General features: G+C 35.6%; 1 pseudogene; it reads left to right on the top strand.

The window, feature by feature from the left end:
- Nucleotides 1–4,831: 4,831 nt before the first annotated feature.
- The window catches only part of LOC128315948 (transmembrane protein 179B-like), a 43,730-nt pseudogene continuing 26,854 nt past the window's right edge, over nucleotides 4,832–21,707 (top strand).

Below are 21,707 nucleotides of genomic sequence, written 5' to 3'. Positions count from 1 at the left end.
ACTGAGGTTGGTTACCCTGGCCTCGTGAAAGATCAGGAAATGTTTTCTCTATTCCTATTAAGAATTAATGTAAATTTGTTATTCATTAAATGTTTCACATGTTTTGCCAATGAAGCTATAAATTTGTGCAGGTTGTTTTGGGGTTGGGATGATCTTTAACAATAGATTAATTAGTGTGAATCAGACTAAATCTATAATCTTCAGTCTTATTTAGTTATGCTATTGAGGAATTTGTTTTTTATTTGATCCAATTTTATATGTATTAGGGTAAAGCTCTCCTTACATACCAAGTTATTTTTTAATGCATCTCTGTTCTCTAGAATATAGCATTTTATCCTGCTATGTGACTATATGATTTGTATTTTCTCACTTATTTCTTTATTAATCTTTCCTGGGATGTTATTAAAAAAACATTTTCCTTTGTTGATTTTCTCCATTGTAATGATACCAGTCCATTAATTTTGTGTTGCCTTTTATTATTTTGTTCCTAATACATTTTGTGTTAGTTTGATTTGGCTTTCCCATAAAGTCTCGATGTGAAGAATAAATCATATAACTTCTGACATCACTTTTCTTATATAGAGATTTAACTATCAACTTCCGTCTGAGCTTTTAGGTTCAGGTACATGTTTTGATTATTGTCTTTTTTTCTTACTTATTTTATGGATTTTCTTGACTCATGTATTATTAAGAATTCTGTGTTTTAGTTACAAGTGGTGTGGAGCAGGTATTTTCAGACTTGGCTCTTTCTAAAATAATGGCCAAAACTCCACAGGTCACAGAACCAGTGTGAGTGTTTTGCCTGCTGCTATTTCTATCTCAATTATGCAGTTCAGTGTGGGAAATAACCATCAGCTGTATGTATGAAATCACCATGTGCTGCACTTGAGCTGTAGTTTCATTATTTCTCCTAGCCTAATTACAGCTAGATTCCATTCAGATGCCACTGCTCCCACATATATCCATGTTCCATGTTGTCCCTCATGAGAAAATATCAATAATTCGCCTATAGTCCAAAGGTTTTATCACTGTACATACTAGCAACAATTGAGTCCTTATCGTCACTTAAAGAGGGAGAGAGAGAGAGAGAGAGAGAGAGAGAGAGAGAGAGAGAGAGAGAGAGAGAGAGGTCCTATTCTAAAATACCATTCTGAAGGTCTTTCTAGGGCCACCCTTGGTACCAGGTGCATTAGTTTTGATTTCTTCAACAACACAGAGCTTGACATAGAACTTGAGTGCATATATTTTAATGCAAAAAATTATCTGAGGAAGAAGACAAGTAAGCTGGGGAAGAGTAAGAAAATAGAGAAATAAAATAAACAAAAAAGCTATTGACCTCATTTCTTCTTTAGTTAACTGGGGCATGATTCTGCTGAGATCATTTGGGGAGTTGTATGAGAATACCTAAAAATTATTAACATTATAGATAGAGGGAAGCATATCTCTATTGGTTCATTTTCCTCATTGGTCAGGGGTCTTAGTATGGAGCACAATTTCCTTATAAAGTTGGATTTTTAAATGTTCAAGAACCCAGTGTGTTGCTATAAATTCAGATTCCACAGTGTTACAGAAGGTGTGGCATAGAAATCTAAAATCACATGATGGCATTGAAGCAAGGTTCTGCCAGTGTCTATCTGCAAGATTAGTTACCACAGCATAGTTAAGATCAAATGTGGGCTAAGAGAATTTCAGGTGATACACAAGACAGGTCTGATACAATAGTGTATTCTAACTCTTAAAGTTGTAAGTACCCAAAGAATGTTTCAAAAATAGAAGAAAGAGGTAAGTATGCCAAGTAGATAAATTCTCTTCTCTAGTTTATGTTTAATATTTATTACATTTTCTAGATAGAAATACTAAAATGTAATAGTTTTGGTCACCTTTTGTGTCAGTATAACTAAACTATAGTTTCCAGTTTTTCAATCAAACACAAATATGTGTTTGGTATTATAATGTGTTAAGGTAGTTTGTAGATGTGACTAAATCATATTAGCTGACTTTAAAGGAAACTTAATCCTTGATAATGTGGACCTGATTCAATCAGTTGAAAGCCCTTGTTAGCAGAGCTGAGACTTCTTTGAAGAGGCATAACTTCTGCCTCTTGATAGCAGCTTTAGTTCCAACCTAAGAATTCTAGCTAGCGTTTCTATATGCCTTGCCCTAGGGACTTCATACTTGTATAGCTAGGACACACAATTGTGTTAACCAGGTATTTATAAGATTCCCTTAATATATATCTTCCGCTGGTTCTCTTTCTCTGAACATTCTCTGTTACTGACTTTGTTACCAAAAGTGGTTCTAGAGAAAAGAATTTTAAGAATGTGACTTTTGGATTGGTTCTGTGTCTTCTAAAATTTGTTCTCTAGTCAGATTACATACAAAGCCACTAAAGACTTTATTTTCAAGAGTGAAGAGAGCACTGGTGTTTCACAACATGATATGGCAATATCCATGAGAAAAATACATCATATATTATTTTTTTAATGCTTATCTATTTATTTATTCTGAGAGACTGTGTACTCCTGTGCGCATGAGTGAGGGAAAGGGGCAGAGAGAAAAAGGGAGAAAGAGAATCCCAGTAGGCTCCATACTGTCAGCACTAAGCCTGACATAGGTCTTGATCTCATGGTCAAGACATGGGTGCTTAACCAACTTAGTCACCCAGTATCCCTCATTGTATGTTCTTTAAAAATATCCATATAGTTGTTGAGATTCTGTTCACTAAATAGAACATTCAAACTAATAGCTTATGGGATTTGCTAGTTGCTCATAACTGAGCTGTAAAAATAATGAGGAAAGGATGGGACAATCTCACAGCTTCAGATTACCAGTTTAAGTTCCACATAAATGATCTTAAGTCTTCTATATCTGCTCCCAAATAAAGTCTATGCCCTGGAGACTCAGGGCCAAACTTTCTGAAAGTCATTTTTTGTGAGTGGTTAAATTACAACTCAAATTGAGTTCCAAATTAGTAAAATTTCTGTTAAAGCTATGACATGTATGGGGAGGGTGTAAAAATGGCATCCTGAAAATGGGAATGGGAACATATAGATAGATGTTGATATATCTAGGGACTTTGACACTTAGATTCTACCAACTCTTCTTTGCCTGTAGAATTAACTCTTCTGGGGGCATCTGGGTGGTCAGTCGGTCAAGGGTCCAACTTCAGCTCAGGTCACAATCTCACAGTTCATGGGTTCCAGCACTGCGTGGGACTCTGCACTGACCGCTCAGAGCCTGGAGTCTGCTTCAGATTCTGTGTCTCTCCCTTTCTCTGCCGTCCGCCCACTTGTGCTCTCTGTCTCTCAAAAATAAATAAGCACTTAAAAAAAAAGAAATAGCTGACTATGAAGTTTAGCACTTCTTTGCCTAAATAAGTGGTCTCCACTGAATTAGTTGCCATGCATGGAACTGCTCATCCTCTTTAGGTCCTACCTCCATTACCTTTCTTGTTTCTAGACCAATAACATGCCCCATATGGCCACAAAGGGTAAAAAACAAAGCTTGACCCACAGAGAATTCTTCAGTACACCAACAGAATTACATATTTTTCCCTAATTTATCCTAAAAGAAATCTGAGGAATATGTATGGAAAATGATCAAAAGGGTTTCGGATCATAGTAGAAGGAATATAAACTTGGGTCAAGATGAACTTATTGATTTGTGCCCACTAAACAGATTCCAGATTCAATGTTCTAGCTTGAAGATTTAGGAAAGGCTGTAAGCCGTTTGCGTGGTTTCCTGAAACATGGACCCAAAATAAGTATATTGAAATACCAGAAATTTCCTAGCCTATAGAGAAAAATAGCAAAGCTTAGGGAGGTTGGATTATTAGAGTATAATTACCTTATAAGAATTTTTCATCTACCCCAGTGAGATCCAGAGGACATACCTTTCACCACACTGTGAGGGAAGCCCCACCATACTTGAGGAGCTCTGGGGTTTCACTCTTCTTTGTAGGTCAGAAGTTACAGTAAGAATTGCTACCCTTGAACTAGAATCCCTAAATTCACTGGATGTAATTGGATCCTGGAGCAAAAGGACAAACTGGTGACATTTAATCACCAAAGACAAGGAAGGTGGGTTTACCATAATGGACAACTGAGGCAATGCATTGACTAGTTAATCATAATATCCCCAGAAGAGAAATAGGACAGTCTATCAAATATTTATTTGATCTGTGTAAGCTAAGGAGTTCAAGATTGAATGAGCAGAATTCTTATTTTAATTGCCTAAACAGAGTCATGGCTCTTACATTAGTTCTCAAACTGGAGGCAATTTACAAGATATAGAACCCTTTGAAGGAAAAAGAGTCTGGGTCCCCTTGAACAAGAACCCTGCTAAACTCTCAATTAGTACTGCTAATGTATCTCTGACTTTTCCGTAGGCACTATACAAAGTTAGTGTGACTGTGCAATAGGGAGAGAGAAATAATCATAATCCTCTGAGATTGCTAGACATTGGCTGTGAACTGGTAATAATTCCTAGAAATCAAAACATCTGTTGGAGCCCATGAGTCCCTGTAATGATTTTTGGAAGTTAGGTGATCAATTTAACTTAAGTCTGTCTCACAGTGGGCCCAGTGGAACTCTGAACCCATTCTGTCTTTATTTTTCCAGTTCTAAAATGTATAATTGGGGAGAAAAACATGTTCAGCAACTATCAAAATATCCACATTGGTACCCTGACCTGTGGAGTGAGGACTTTTATATTACAAAAGACCAAATAGGAGCCACTACAACACCTCAACTGACAGAAATATTAAACCAAAGGCAAGGTGACATTCCTGGAGTGATTGCAGAGGTTAGAGGCACCACTGAGGACTTAGAAGATGCAGGGGTTGGGACTCCCTCCATATGCCATTCAGTTGCCTGTTTGGCTTGTGAAGAAAGTAGATGTGGACGATGACCATACTCCTAAAATTAATTGGTTGGTGACTCCAATTGCAACTGCTATTTCAGATGAAGTTTTATCACTTTATCACATCAGCAGATACCTTGGTACCTGGTATGCATCTATAATCAGTCAAATGTTTTTGTCAGTGTTACCATTGTTTGTTCATTTCTTTCACTTGGCACGGCCACTAATCCTCCTTCACTGTACTACCTCACAGGTATATCAACTCCATGGCTTCATGGCATAATTTAGTCTTCAGAGAACTTGATCATCTTTCCCTTCCATAGGATATCATATTGATTCATTACATTGATGAACTTATGCTGATTATACCTCAGGTGCAAGAATAACAACTATACTAGACATACCGATAGGAAATTTGCATGTCAGAGGTTAGATAATCTAAAAACAGAAGAGCCTTATACCTCAGGGGAATTTCTAATGCTCTAGTGGTATGAATATACTTTCTAAGGTAAAAGATAAATTGTCACATCTGTCTGCTTCTAAACAAAACAAGGTACAATGTCCAGTGGGATTATTTGAGTTTTAGAGGCAACATATTTCTCATTTTGGTGTTAATTTGGTCCAAGAAGCCCCCAAACTTCTATTTTTAAGTAGGACTCCAAACAAGAGAAGGCTTCACAACAGGTCTAGAATGTTGTATAAGATACTTTCCGACTTGAGCCTCATGATCCACCAGATCCAGTGCTATTTAAACTACCAATGAGAGATAGTCATACTGTTCGGAACCCTTGGAAGGTCCCTGTAGGTGAATCACTGTGCTGACTCTTAGGAGCGCTAAGAGTGCTTCTCCTTTTGAGAAACAGCTTGGGCTTGCTACTGGAACTTAGTAAGGGCTGAAGGCTTACCCATGGGCCATTACTCACCAAACTTTAGCTGCTCATTATCAACTGGGTGTCATTTGACTCGACCATAATGTTGAGTGTTCCCAGCAGCACTCCATTATCAAATAAAAGTGATATGAGATCAGCCTCTTGCTTTCATGGTCAGCTTAAGAATAAGATAGGGACACAAATTTTTATGGCCCTCACTCCTACATTACTTTCTCTCTCCTAATCTTTATCTGTGAACTCATGGGGATTCCATTATAACTAGTGGACTGAGAAAGGGAAAGCTTTAGCCTGGCTTATAAATGCTTCTGCAAAACATACAGGCACCACCCAAAGTAGACAACTGGAGCACCATGGCTCCTTTCTAGGATAGCTCTGAAGGACAGAGATAAAATCCTCTCAGTAAGCAAAACTTCAAATGGTAAATCTGGCTGTTCATTTAGCCTGGAAGTATAAGTAGTCAGAAGAAGTGGTCTGTATGGGTTGTGACCAGTGGTTTGGCTGGATGGCCAGGGACTGGGAAGACACATTAGTGGGAGATTGGTATCAAGAAGCTCTGGGGAGGGTGTATTTGGATAGTTCTTTATGAATAGAAATCAATGTGAAGATAAGTGTGTGCCATGTGAATTGTCACCAAAGTGTGACCCTAGCAAGGGAGGGTTTTAACAAGCAAGTGTGTAGGATGACTCATTCTGAACAAGTCCAACCTTGCACTAGCCACTGCTGAATTACTAATCTACCAGCACCAAAGAACAACATTAAGACTACAATATGACCTTCATTCCCAGTATGACCCTCATTCCCAGCTGGTGGTCAACCAGCTACCTGGTGGTTGGTTACTTACATTGTAGTGTTTTTATCATAGCAGGGGTACCCCTTTGTAGTTCCTGGAATAAGTTACTCTGGATATGTATTTTCCTTCCCTGAATGCAAAAACATACACTTGTAGATTTATACAGTGCCTAATCTGCCTTCATGGTATCCCACATAGCATTTCTCCTGATCAAATAAGTCATTTTGCAATAAATGAAGTATGACAGTGGGCTCATGCTCATGGAATTCACCTGTCTTATCATGTTTCCCATGATCCTGAAGCGCTTGACTAGATAGAAGAATAGAATGGCCCTTTGAAGACAGTCACAGCACCAGCTGGGTGGCAGTGCCTTGTAGGACTGGGAAGTGATTTCCAGGAAGCTGTCTATGCTCCACATCAGTCTCCGGGATATAGTGTTGTTATTCCCATTGCCAAGAATTGCAGATCCAGGAATCAGTATGTGGAAATGGAAGAAGCCCCACTTATGATCCACTGGCAAAATATTTACTTGTCATTCCTCCGTTAGGCTCTGTCGGTCTAGAAGTGTCAGAGGGAGAAATGCTTCTTACATGAGAGACAATAATGATTCCACTTAAGTTGAAATTTAACTATCACTCGGCCAATTGGATTTCTCATGCCTCTAACTCAACAGTCAATAAAAAATGTTATTGGGGCACCTGGGTGGCTCTGTTGGTTGGATGTCCGACCTCAGCCCAGGTTATGATCTCGCAGTTCATGAGTTCAAACCCTGCATAGGTCTCCCTGCTCTCAGCACAGAGGCCCCCTTGAGATCCTCTGTCCCTCTTTCTCTCAGCCCCTCCCCCTCCTACGCTCTCTCTGTCAAAAATATATGAAAATTAAAAAATAAGTTCAGACTTACAACCACACAGACCCAGCCTGTTCTTTAAAAAAAAAGGGGGGGGGGTGGCGCCAGGGTGGCTCAGTCAGTTAAGCGTCCAACTTTAGCTCAGGTCATGATCTCACAGTCCGTGAGTTCGAGCCCCGCGTCAGGCTCTGTGCTGACAGCTCAGAGCCTGGAGCCTGCTTTGGATTCTGTGTCTCCCTCTCTCTGCCCCTCCCCTGCTCATGCTGTGCTCTCTCTGTCTCAAAAATCAATAAAAAAATTCTTTTAAAAATTAAAAGTTATTGTACTAAATGGGATGATTTTTTTTCATTGATTATCGAAGGGAAATTGTGTCATTACCATAAAGTGGAGATGAAGAAAGTTATGCCTGGAATACAGAAGAGTCCTTAGGGATCTCTTACCATGTCCTGGGATTAAAGTCCATGACAAACTTCAGCAATCTAATTTATGCAGAACTGCTAAAGAGAAAAAAAATGTGCCTGTGGACTGCAGCTTTACCTGATGCCAGGGACTCCCAGTTTACCTTTCCTGACATTACCTACAATGTCAGACATCCACAGCCAGTTCTAACAATCACATAAGGCAATTTTTTCCTTTGCAATAAATCATAATATATATCGCCTAATGGTTTTGTTCCCCTGGATGATCTCTGAATGATACATATTTTGACACCTGAATTGATACAGTATCTGAGTAGTATGCAGAAGGAAAGTAATCCAGTTTATTGTTTTAGCACATAGGCTGATTAAAAACACAGACTGACAATTTTAGAGCAGGATTTCCCTTCACACACTGAAATTTAAAGCAACAGGTTAAGGGCTCCTGAGTGGCTCAGTTGGGTGAGAGGCTGACTTCGGCTCAGGTCATGATCTCTCTTGAGTTTGAGCCTCATGTCAGGCTCTGTGCTGACAGCTGGGAGCCTGGAGCCTGCTTCAGATTCTGTGTCTCCTTCTCTGCCCCTCCTCTGCTTGCGCTTTGTCTCACTGTCCCTCTGTCTCTCTGTCTCTCTCTCTCAGAAATAAATACACATTAAAAAAATTTTTTAAACAACGCATTATAGTAGCTTCCTTAAAGACATGACAGGGAACATAACCTACAATTTCTAATCAAAAGGAACAGAAAATAAAATATATTTGATTCTTTTTAATATATTTACTGTCATTAAATGATTCAAGCTGATATTTCTGTTTTCAAAGCAGCTGTTCCCTTTGATGGTCAGGTATGTGTTTAATCCCTTACATTACCAAAATCTTTATAATAATCAGTTTTCCCTGTATTTTCAGGTAGACTCCATTTTAAAGAAAGTCTTACCTGATTGCACATTAATATTTAAGTGATGTAAAATGCATGAAAGAAATTTAGAAGCAGGCTTTTAGCATGTTAGATATGTTGGGACTGATGGGAAATATTTATAATTAATACATTGTTATGCATTTATTCATCTCATTGTCTTAGTTATATTTAGTCATAGAATTGATAATGATAATGAACAGTAACCTCTGGTAAAAAATGTTTAAATGTTCAGTTATATGCTATGCTGTTTAATACATCTTTACTTGGCGGGGGAGGAGATTATTTTAATATATGTAATACAGATGTAATCTCCTCCCCCCCCAAGTAAAGAAATAAATTTACCAATGTTCTTTTGTAAAGTAAATTCAATGATTAAATATTTAATACAAATATACCTATACCTATATTCACTGTGGCCCTACTTCTAAAAATGAGCTGTTTATCTCTTCTGCTAAAAGATGTTGGGAGATAGGCTTATGTCATTCATTACTAAGGAACATTGTAAAAGGGTATATATGAAAGATAGTTTATAACCTGTCTCTATCACCGTATTTAGATGACCAGTGACATTTTCTGTGTCCCATCTTTTAGTTCATATTGAGACTCATCTTTTCTGTAGTGTAATGTGAACCACTCATTCCTTTGATTCACAGAGTAATAAACAAATGATAAACATTTTCTTTTTCCTTTTCCTCTTCCTTTTCCTTTTCATATTGGTTTACAGATTCTTTTCGGTCTGCTCTTTTATACTGTGTTCTCAAATAAATCTTAATGCCAACTCCATTTTGATTCCATTAGTTTGGTCCCAAATTTGCCTAGTAAATATGCTTTTTTTTTTAAAGAATGCATTTCATTAGAAAGTTGACACATTGACTTCCTAGAATGAAATTGCTCTTGACCATGCAGTTTAGAATCTTCGATATTCGATCAAGTGTCATCTTATCCCACTCAAACTTGTACACATGTTATAGAAGGATCCAGTGGCAAAGGTAAAACAACAGACTTTATCTGTTGATTGAACCTATTAAGTGAAACAAGTAGCTATTTAGTATGTATTACGATTTCCTCAAGATACATACTCATATATACAAATGTATATTAAATACAATTAGCTTTCCTGGAGATTACTTTTAAAACTTTTTTTTTACCTGACTGGGAATTTAAATTTATATTTTTATATCAATATGGAGGAAAATTATCTTAATTTTTGAATTACATAATTTTAAGACACTTTCTAGTCAATATCAAAAGTAAAACCTTTTTTAGTTTTATGTATTAGTTCTCTCCTAATCCTCTGCAATATTTATAAAAGTTATGCCAGGCTAACCTGACAAATAGAATGTGACAGATAATGGAGTTGAGGTTTAGAGAACATGTTTTACTTTCTTAAGGCCTCAAAGCTAATTAATGGTAGAAACATAATTTATATATACTTTTTTCTGACACCCTGGAACAAATTCTTATGTATTATTGGACTTTTCCTAAGTATAAACATAAAAAAAATAGTTTACAAACTGATATCTCAAACAACTATAAAAGGTAACTGATGACTGGGAATAAGTAAGGGAAGGAAGGAAGGAAAGAAAGGAAAGAGGGAATGGGTCCTATTCTCTCTGGCTTCCCCATGTCAGTGGTATTGGGAAAACTGAATATCCACATGAAAAATAATAGAGTTTGACCCTTACACCGCCCCCCCCACACACAAAATCAAAGACTTAAGTATAAGATCTAAACTCTTAGAAGAAAACATATAGGAAAATTCTGATGCCATTGGACTTGAAAGTGATTCCTTGAATATGACACCAAAAGCACAGGTAAGAAAAGAACAATAAATATATTGGATTATATGAAAATTAAAACTTTTGTGCCTCAAAGACACTATTAACAGAGTAAAAGGGGAACCCATTAAATGAGAGAGGTTTGCAAGTCTTATATCTGATGAGGGGTTAATATCTAGTACATGCAAAAATACCCCTATGCAACTTAGCAGCAAAAAGTAAAACCTAATTAGAAAAAATGTGCAAAAGACTTGAATAGACATTTTCCAAGGGTGATATGCAAATGGACAGTAGCATATAAAAAGATACTTAACATTAATTATTATACATGCAGATTTCTCCAAATGATAATGATCTGCCACCTCATACTCATTAGGGAAATTGAGGGGTGGGAGGGGGGATTGAATGAATAGTAAAATGGTATTTTCTATCTCCATAGTTTTTCCTTTTCCAGAACATCATTCAGTTGGAATCAGGCAGTATGTAGCCTTTTTAAACTGGGTTATTTTACTTAATAGCATGCATTTAAGATTCTCCCGTGTCTTTTCATGACTTGATTGTTCATTTCTTTTTAGCACTGAATACCACTTCATTGTCTGGATGTAAGACTGTTTATCCATTAACCTACTAAAGGGCATCTTGGTTTCTTCCAGGTTTGGGCAATTATGAATAAAAATGCTATAAATACCTGTGTTTAGGTTTTTTTGTGGACCTTAGTTTGCCGCACATTTTGGCAAATACCAAGGAGGACAATTGCTGGATTGGTATAGTAAGGGTGTGTCTAGTTTTGCAAGAAACTGATTTCTAAAGTGATTGTATCATTTTACATCCCCATTAATGAATGAAGGTTCCAGTTGCTTTATATGAGCCATAACCAACATTCAGTTATCTCATTGTTTTATAGCATTGTCTTGAAGAATTGAGGTTATATGTAGAAGCATCAAATTGGTGGCCAAGCTTAGCTCATACTCCCTTCTTTGCATTTTCTAGGGGCAGTGAAAGGGAGTATCTTGTTCCTTCATCTTCTGTATTAATCCATGAAACACTTTCTTAAGAAATGCAAAAAACGGAAAGAATGTTAGGATATTATTCAGATAAAAGTAAATGAATAGAAACATAAATAAATATAAATAAAGCACTGAACATTATAAGATCAGAGTAGTAGATGATCTATTTCTCTCTCTCTCTTCTTAACTTTAAAAATGGTGACATTATTATTAGTGCCTCTGCAAAGGGGTATTGTAAGAATACCTGACCAGTGGCCCAATGACCATTTTTCTGTGGTATAAATGTCACAGTTATTATACTCTGTTTTTAAATGTAAATTTAATTTTGCAAGATAGATATAATTAGTTCTGTTCATAGATAAAGAATCTGAGGCTTCAAAAGTCAGGGTTTTCCTGAGGTTTCATTACTAGAAAATACCAGAAATTTATTTTTTCCCTGGAGTAAGAAGAGGTATTAAATCATTTTGTGAATTTTCAGAAGTGTTAAAATTTAGGTCTTTATAATACTCTAATATAAAGCTATATTGTTAGATATTAATTGTTAACATACTTGTCCTCTACCCCACTAAATTTTGAGCACCTACAGGTTTAAAACAAGACATACTTCAATTACTCTTTAAATCCTAGAGTCCTTAGCATGGAGCTCAATTTATAGTGTTCAATATATATGGGTCCTATTGATGGACTGATTGATTGTTTGAGTCCATGAAGGGGCTTATAAATTCCAATTATTACGGAATAGTACAAAAGGTGATATGTTAACTGAATATTATGCATCTAACTTGTTCCATTGGAGAATATCAGTATATATATTGTCATGATGAACTACATATGTAAATGAACATGTTTTATATGTACATGTATATCATATACCACACGTGTGTATATATAACATATATATGCACATTGTATATGTGATAAATACTTCAATATAAAATGTAGAATGAATATTGTTTTACAGAGACAAGAAAGAAATGTTTGTAGCAATTGTGTCTGTTATAGAGCTTATATCTCACAATCCTGCTGAGTCCCTAGTTCTAAAAGAATGTCTTTCCTGCTGAGAGCAGTGCTTGGTACATGCATGGCTGGGCTTTTTGAATAGTATTGCATCCTGTAGCAGTGAGTCATGGAGGTGCTGAGAGGCCTCGATTCTCATTGATTTGAGTGGCCACATGGGAAAATAGCTTCAATTTATTATTTTATCATTATTTATCCAGTCCCAGATTATTTTATGAGTTCATATCACTAAAAACAAATAAAATTTTCTATTATTTTGCCATTAAAAGTAAAAACATTTTACATATACTGTAGCTGATAGTTTGTGATTATTCTTAAAAGAAAGAAGCTAACGGTGCTTTTTCTTGTTTTTTTTTAGCCTTTTGCAGATGTTGAGACTCAAGGCAATTCTCATGTGCTTTTTGAGAATCAAGGCAATCCTCATATGTTTTATTTTTCCTTGCAGAAATTTTTACGTTGATTTACAGTAAGATAAATCCATTGCTTAGATTTTTTTTCTTGGAGAAAGAAAAATATGAAGGTGATGATAGATTGATGTTGGGTTTTAGAAGTATTTTTTTTTATGATTGATTTCTCCTTAAGAGAATTGTTACGAGTTTGTCATGTATTTATTGGTTCTTAATAGAGAAGATATTTTTTACTGACAAAAATTATGAACAGAATTTCAGTTGATTTCTAGGAAAGGTCATTTAGAAATAAATATTGACTTATTTTTCTTTGTTAATATCAATAATTTTGGTAATAAGAATTTAATTATAGAACGATGAATGGTGTGATCATTTACCAAATGTAATTCCATGTCTGCTTTTCCCAACTGCCACACTAAGAATTAGTGACTAATAAGATGTATCTGAAAGATTTAGTGGGCATTTGGAGTCCACTTAGTTCCTCCATAGTGAATGTCTTTAAAGCTCCAGTGTGCTCTTTTCTTAACACTTGGTAACCTGGCGTCTGTTTTTAACTTATCCTACAGTATCACCTGTACTTAATTCCTCAGTTTTCATCCCCTTTAACTTTTCTTCAATATTTGATGCTCAGTTTTTATCCCAGCTAATACTATGCCATCTTCTGTGTTAATGTATTCTTTAGTTTTTCTAAATCTCACTGTCACACTCTGTGTTTCCTTTAGTTGTATCTTTATTTTGCATTTATTGAGACATGAGACATTTCTCTCTTGCATCAAAGTGCTTATGTTTCTTGAATCTTTATTTTAAATTTGACTCCACATTTCTAGCTAATATAACTCATGCCTTCTTGGATGCCACCCAACTATCTCAAATGCAATGTATATAAAATTAAATTATTTCACCCCTCCCATCTCTACAACAAGAATAGGTCCTTTTTTATATTTTACCTCTTCTGAAAATCCACAGAATAATTCTCTTTGCTCTGTTTTTCTAGAAAAAAAGGGACTGTGTTTGTGTGTTTTCCTTTCTTTGTGCCTTCTAAATGGGATATATATTAATTTACAATGTATGAAATAATTTCACATATACTTTTTTCAGCTGATATTCCTACCAAAAGCAACCTGTATTTTATAGCAACATTAAATGGCTTTACTAAAAAAGTCTGTATATGTATAAATAAGGATCTCATTACCTTTTTATTTAAATCTTTACTTTGTGAAAAGACAAAGTACAATTGGATTTAGTTTGGATAAAAAAAAATAGTTTGGATTACCAAATATTCCCCACCCATAGAGAAAGTTTAGATAAGTTAAATGATTATATTTTGTTTGCTTGAGCTAGAGAGATCAGGAAACTACAAAGCAGAGTTGAGGAGAAAGAAGAAGGGCAGAATGCCTATAAGCTTCAGTGCAGGCAAATAAAAGAGAGGATTGAAAGATAGTTCTCTTCCTTTTTGTCTTGCATTTAGGTAGAAGGGGGCCAGTGTTTCTTCCTTCATCTGGGGAAACTGATGTAAAGACCCCAACAAGTCCAGTAGAATGCTCTCCTTGTGAGAACTCTTTCTTGGCAGTTTTTGGAAATGTATGTTTTTCTCTGAATCTTATAGTCTGAGGAAAATTGTTTAGGAACATGGGAAATGTAATTCTCTTATGATAATTAGATTTTTGACAATCAACAGAGATATTACTGATTCACAGGTATCCACCGATACCAAATCAAAATCAGGACCCTTGATCATTTCTGAGACTCAGAGCAAGACCAGACGGGAAAGAAGTGGTCATGGTCTAATCAATGAGTCCCGCTTGTAGTTGTCGCTATGTTATGAGTGTTTGTTTGTGGACCCAGCTATTGTACAAAGGTGAATCACTTTTCAAAGAAAATATGTATATTAATATGTCTATATAAACGGTATACATTATACAAATCTTACGAGTGATGTTCCAAAGTATAACCTGTTTTGGGAGCAGTTGTGCTCTAACTTCAGCAGTTTACAAGGTAATTTGAAGGTCATGTTTATTTGAATACTACCCAATAATATTTGCTGGCATTTCTCAGTGCATCAGTGCTCATTATGGGCTCGTTATGGGCTGCAGTCCATTGAATATAATAATAAACTTAATATTTCTTATGCTTTAAGTAATGCAGTAGATATCTGTAATTATGTATTTATGTAATTATGTAATTATGTAGATATGTAATTATGAGTAACAAGTATCAAACATATTAGATATAGTTCAAGAATGATTCCTGGTTCTAGAATTTTATTGAATTCCAGAGAATTCTGTTTTCTCAATTCTGAATCCTGAAGATTAATATCTGTTGGTAAATGAGAAATATTCTGAGTAGGTTATAATGTTTGGAGTTCGACATGGAGATTGACTCTGTAAATATGGATTATATTTCTGTAGTTTAGAAAACCTCAACAAAATCTGGAATCAAGCACAGAAAGTTTAATAATTCCAGTCCTAATTCCAGAATTTCTATTTTTCTTTAATGTAGCTATATTATTCTACCCATTCTTCTTTTCAGGTGCTTTAGAATTTTTCCCTTTTACATCTGATGAAGACTTCATCATGCTACCACATAGTAACCTGCCTCATCTTTGCAAGTCTCTACTTTCTCTAGTCAGTGCTAGGCTGTCTTCCTAAATGAACGTTTTCTCTATATCCCTCCACCTTTTAAATGATAATCTTAGTCTTCTGGTATTAAAAAAATGGAGAGAACCCCCATGGCCTTTGAAAAATGACTATTTCCCTTTTGTCTTTCAAATCTCATAAGATATCTCTTATGGCCCACGATAATTTGAAACAATGCAAAGAAGAGAATGCCAGGAAATGGAGTTCTGGCTTAATTAGGTTGATGCTATTCAAAAACTACCACAATCAAACACTATCAACTTGGTATCTGTGCATACTACTTTCAATCAGATTTAATATGTATTGCAAATAAATATATTCGCAAAATCATTCTTCCCCCTAACAAAATATCTGTTCATAGAGCTAAGAACACAGCAACCTTCTCTCCAAATAGGATGGAGAGCACTTTTTTTACCCATCTTCAGTGAGTTCCGCCCCCCCCCCCTGCACTTCTAGTTGAGTAGAATTTCTTCTTCAATTAGAATTAGAATGTGACAGGAAAGGAGAGAATTAAGATTAATATATAGACAAATTATTTACTTCATAACAAGTAGGAAATACTCATGCCTATTACATTATTGAATTTTAAATTCAGTCACATAATTGTAGCTAGTTGTAAATCTCTATTGAGTGAGCTCATATTAATAAACTCAATGTGATCCAGTATGGGGAAGAATTCCCTGAGCTTGCACCAATGGGTTAAGGCTTAGGGCTTAGGGCAGAAAGCCACCACAGGGTGAAAAAGCCCAGCATAGAACAAAGCATAGAAGAGAAAGCTGCTTCCACAGGACAAAATTGTCTGAGAACAGGTAGATGAACAGGTAGAGGCAGAAAGCTGCCACAGCACGGTGAAAGTGCCCACAGCTAATTAGTGCTAAAAATGCCTTGTTAACCCTGAAGTAACCCCTAGAAAAATTAAGATAAACAGACACAGTGCCTGGTGTCTGCAGTAAACGGCTTTCTGCTCCGCACTGGGACTTTGATTTTTGACCCTAACTGCTAACATTGCATAGCTTTGAAAATCCCTTTCTCTCACATGCACGAGTTAATGATCACTGTTTTATTTTCTCTTTCTGCACGTTCATCACATCTGTAAGCCTTCTGATCCTAATAAATACAGAGCGAGACCCTTACTCAGGGCTCTTGTCGCTTTCCTGGACATTAGCCTCTCTCGTATTCAATTCTGCATCTATTCTCTTGCTGGACAAGAGAGAACTTCAGACTCAAAATCTGCGACAGTCCAGCTTATTTTCTTTCCTATATCATGATCCCCCAATCTTAAAATACATCCCCACACATGTTCCCTAGGTTTCTTTTGATACCATGTGGCAAAATCATGCAATTATATCTTTGATATACCTCATCTCCTAATGAGGTTATACTTTGTCATTCATTCTGAAAGTTCTTTTTAACTCAAGTCTGATGATAAATATGGGATCAATGAGAACTGAAGTAGTATAATAAGCCAAATCACTACCCGAGGGTGTTCATGACCTAATCTCCAGAATCTGTGAATGTGCTATCTGATATGGCAGAAGGGACTTTAAAATGATTAAGTTAAGGGAATTAAGATGGAATTGTATCCTGGATTATGTGGATGGGCCTAACAGGAAAATAGAAAGGCTAAAACTAGATAAGGAGATGTGATGATGAAAACAGAATCTGAGACTGAAAGATACCACACTGCTGTCTCTGAAAATGGAGAAAAGGGCCCTGAGCCAAGGAATATGAGCAACCTCTAGAAGGTGGAAAAGATGAACAGATTCTCCCTTAAAGCTTCCGGAAGGAAATGTAGACTTGTCAATGTTTGTTGTAATTTGTGCACAGAAACAATCGAAAAGTAATATAAAGTTACGTCTTGGAGAGGATCATCAGTATTTTGAAAAGCAGTTATTTCAGAGGAAGTTGTCATATATTTTTTCCAGGCAAGGGAAGATTAATCTCATTGAGGGTATAATGAGATGTTTCCACAAGTGAAGGAGGATTAGAAAAATGTAGAATTTAAGTTCCTTGGTTTTATTGAAATTTATCTATAGGTGCATTCTGATTTTCGAAGTCCTGTTCCTACAAAAAGTGACACTCGAAATTCTGGAATTTCTTTTGTCTTATAATTCAGTCATAAGCAGGATTAGATCTGGGGCTTTGTTTTCAGAATTCTTAACCTTGCAGCTACGAGTTTCTTTTAGAGCATTTATAAGCAAGACCTCAGTAGTTAAAGTCATGAGCTCATCTTTTTACTCTGAGTTCTCTTGTATATTTGGAAGCAGTTGTCTAACTCAATTATATTCTTTATTTCCACTATATTATTTATGGTAGCAAATAATTTATCACCTAATAATCTTCATAGACACTTGATTATAGGTATCTACAAGTGACACGTCATTGTTTTGGCACTTTCCATGTTTTTTCATATATCGTGAACTAGTAGCACTGTCTTTATCACTGGAAATACTGTCATTAATGCCTTGAAATATAGTCCTATAAGAGAAATCATTGCAGATGAAGTGTACCAAATGATCTCTTTCTAAGGTTTTGTTCTACTGGAAACACTCCCTGTACAAAATTGTGTATTAGAAAGTTAGAGAAGAACTCACCAGAGAGTATGGATAAAAGCATTTATTATAGACAGCAGAGGGGATAGTTAAAAAGATTGAGATGGCTGCTCCCATATCTGGAACTGGATTCTAAAGTTTGTAGGGCCTTCAGTAAGGAAGGATAAACAGGAAGTAGGAAAAGCAAGGAAAGGGGTAAACCAGGTGGGTATGCTCGTACACACAAGACCTGGAACCGTCCTCAGTCTCTAAATACCTGGATGTCTTCACCTTCAATGACAGGGTTCCACAGGAGAGGATAATGCTATTTATCATGAAGCAAATCGTACATCTGATGATTGTCCAGGAGTTGGACACCTGTAAGGAAGAAATCTATCAGGAACTAGGGATGTTTTGGGTCTTCTTGCTGTCTCATATCAACAGTGATTGCCCAATTATGCAATAAATAATTTCTGCACTAACTCTTTGACTATAAAAAGAATGAGTCTGCTGCTTCACGTCCATCTTCAATATCACAAAGAAAATATCTGCGTTTCACAATAACGGCATACTAAGCAGGAAAGAGAAATCTGGGAAATTTAGTCCCAACCTAGCTGAGTTGTCCCAATACAAATCCACAATACCACACAAAATATTTAAAACCAGTGTACTAGTGTTGGGTATTCACTGTAGATAAAAATCATAGTGTTGAAATAGTGTCCCAGATACTACCTGTTTTTATCTGGATTTGAGCCTTTAATTATGGGGAGTTTGGGGCCCTGAGGCATGGAAGAACACTCATGGGAGGGTTGGGACAGTGGCTATTAAATAACCTGTGAATGAGTATTTCAGATTTTAATCACTTTTATCAATGTACTGTTGTAACAGTTCAACAAATACTTGAAGGATGAATGAACATTCATATGGTCTTGATGTTTAGTAGAAGTGTCCTTGTGTCTTCCAACTTCCTTCCTCTTTTTAAACTCTTAGTTTAATGGACTGTTTCTAATAACACTTAACGTTTATTTAAATAAATTTACGTCTGGTTATGGTGAATATATATTTCAAAGATTCTCTAGGTTACAGATTTAATGAGAATTATTTGAACATATTTTTTAGTTTACTTAATATATTTCAAATACAGGCATAGATTTGACCTATCAGGAAGATGATCCAAGGATCTGAAAATATAAAGTGTCTTAATTTCTGTGTGTGTGCATATGGAATAAGCTAATATGTTAAAATTTTTGTTTTTCATTTTATGCCAATTACCATTTGCATAGTTATTTTGTGAAAGCTTAAAAAAATCAGTATTCCTTGTTACATGTCAGAATAAATTCTACATTTCCAAATTTTATATGAAGATTAAAATTGTAATTTCATCACTTATATATGAATAATTTTACATTTATAATCTCACAAAATAATTATATAAACTCAATTATTTCCCTTATTCAAAAATATTCTAATCCAATGTTCCTTTTAATTTAATTTTTTATAATAGTAGCTTAAAAATATTGTTTTTTCTAAATTCTAAGTTTTATATTTACACTGTATGAAATTGAAAGATATAAAACTTTCTCAAGAGGAAACTAAAGACTATTTGACCCTTAAATCTCATTTTCTTCCTAAAACTCTAGAGAACCCAGTTCATTATTTCTTCAATTCTAATACTAATAGTATTTTTCTGAGTGTATAAAATCTCCATTAATACGTAAACTTGATTTCCATTTTTATAATATATTTTGGCTTTAGCCCATCTGCTTTTAATATATGCAGTAAACCTAAATGACAGGAAAAAACTTTAAATGTGATCCATTACATTAGTTATAATTAGTATTCTCTGATATTATAGTATATTTTAAATAATTCAATATTAAAAAAATAAAATTGATTTATTTGTAAATACTTTTAGGCAATACAAAAAGGTGTGTGTGTGTTGGGTGAGGGCTGTGTATGGGAAGCCATCTAAGAACCCAATCACTCTGTCACTTGAAGTGAGAAAAATTGGGGTTAATATGTTTGTTTTTTTTCCTAATATATGTTGCCTTTCCATGTTCACTGATAATGTTGATGTAACAGAAGTAATAGAGTACTTAATATTTCCCAATTTCTATGGATTTTACATACTTGCATACTTATTAATTTTTATTTTAGGTGTTTTGTACTTTCATGACAGTATGTCATCTGTTCATTCATTGAATACTGGCTGCATGGTGGTGAATAATCTTCCAGGCAAGATAGCTGTTATTTAGAGTTATTTATTCTTGAAAAGGGAGAAATTCTGCAGTTACGTGCCATCAGCATCCAGTACTTGCAACAGTTCTCAGACAGGTGCCTCAGCCTTGTAAAGGGATCTGGACACGACCACTCAGGCATTTACCCTTGGTGTTGCTCATATTCATTTACTCTTCACATTAATTACTCCATTTGGGCAGAGCTTCACCCAGGTTATTTTAAGTCACCACTTGCAGAAGAAACTTATGAGAGATGAGTTAGGGAGACAATCTGGTATGCTCTGCCACAGTGGAATTTGGGATCAAAATTATATATTACTTCTGTATCATTCATTCAAGTTCACCCCACCTGTCCCCTCAGGTATATTTCTCTGGTTGAAGAGGCTTTCTTGGAGGGGTGATCCAGGACTTTCTCCTGATGGTCTTATGGCTATTTATTTTAAATACTGTAAATAGAAGTACCAAGAGATACACAAGTATATCCAGTGGAATCCCAAATCTATTTATGACTGTCTCTATTAATTTACAACCACTCCCCTTTCTCATGATAATCAGATTCAGTTACTCTTGCTAATAGGGGAATGCTTTTCTTTGCCTTTGCTGGACTCACATTAGAAATCAACTTGACAAGGCAAAGCAACACCATTAAATTTAGTTAAACTCTTAAAATGTATCTTGGTGGAAATAAGCCTTTCTGGAACCCAGGCTCTTGTAAGAAATCTACATTTGTAGGAATTGAGAATCAGACATTTTCAAATGTGTCATTGGCAGTAATGGAGAATAGGGCTTGCTTTCACCCCTCAGTTCCTAGAGTCATGTATTTAACCTACCAAAGCCAGAACATATACTGACTCTTGGTTAAAAGTATATTCTCCATTGTGACGTATGTTATGTCAGTGGTGTCAACATCAAAATGTCACCTAATTTTATCTCAAGACTTTCAGTGCTCTAATAGGCCAGAAGTTTCTGCAGAGGGAGTGAGTGTTACAATCCCTGCATCTTCTGATTGTGTTTATTGCTATATTATTGTAAGAGGTGGGTCTGTTACAAGGTACGCTACCTGAGATTAGATACTCTATGATCCCTTGGGAAGTACCACTGGCTGAAGTATTCTCTGCAGAAAAGGCAAACCAATATCTGTAATATGGGTCTCTTCTGATCAGAATGAAGCATTGACTGACGTTATCACCTTACAAGTGGCTGTCTTCTCAAGGGATGATCCTATTCTTGTATCTCTAAAATTATTTGACCTACCATTTTTTTTTTCTGAAAGATGGTTTGGTTTTTTGATTTATTACTTTGGTGGAGAGGAACTGGTTTTCAGTTCTTCAATTTGGACTTTCCTACTATGATAAATATTTACAGATCAAAGAAT

Source organism: Acinonyx jubatus, chromosome A1 (assembly GCF_027475565.1).
Source record: "Acinonyx jubatus isolate Ajub_Pintada_27869175 chromosome A1, VMU_Ajub_asm_v1.0, whole genome shotgun sequence".
Classification (NCBI taxonomy): domain Eukaryota; kingdom Metazoa; phylum Chordata; class Mammalia; order Carnivora; family Felidae; genus Acinonyx; species Acinonyx jubatus.
The sequence above is the reverse complement of the archived record's forward strand: the minus strand, read 5'-3'. Positions and strand labels throughout refer to the sequence as shown.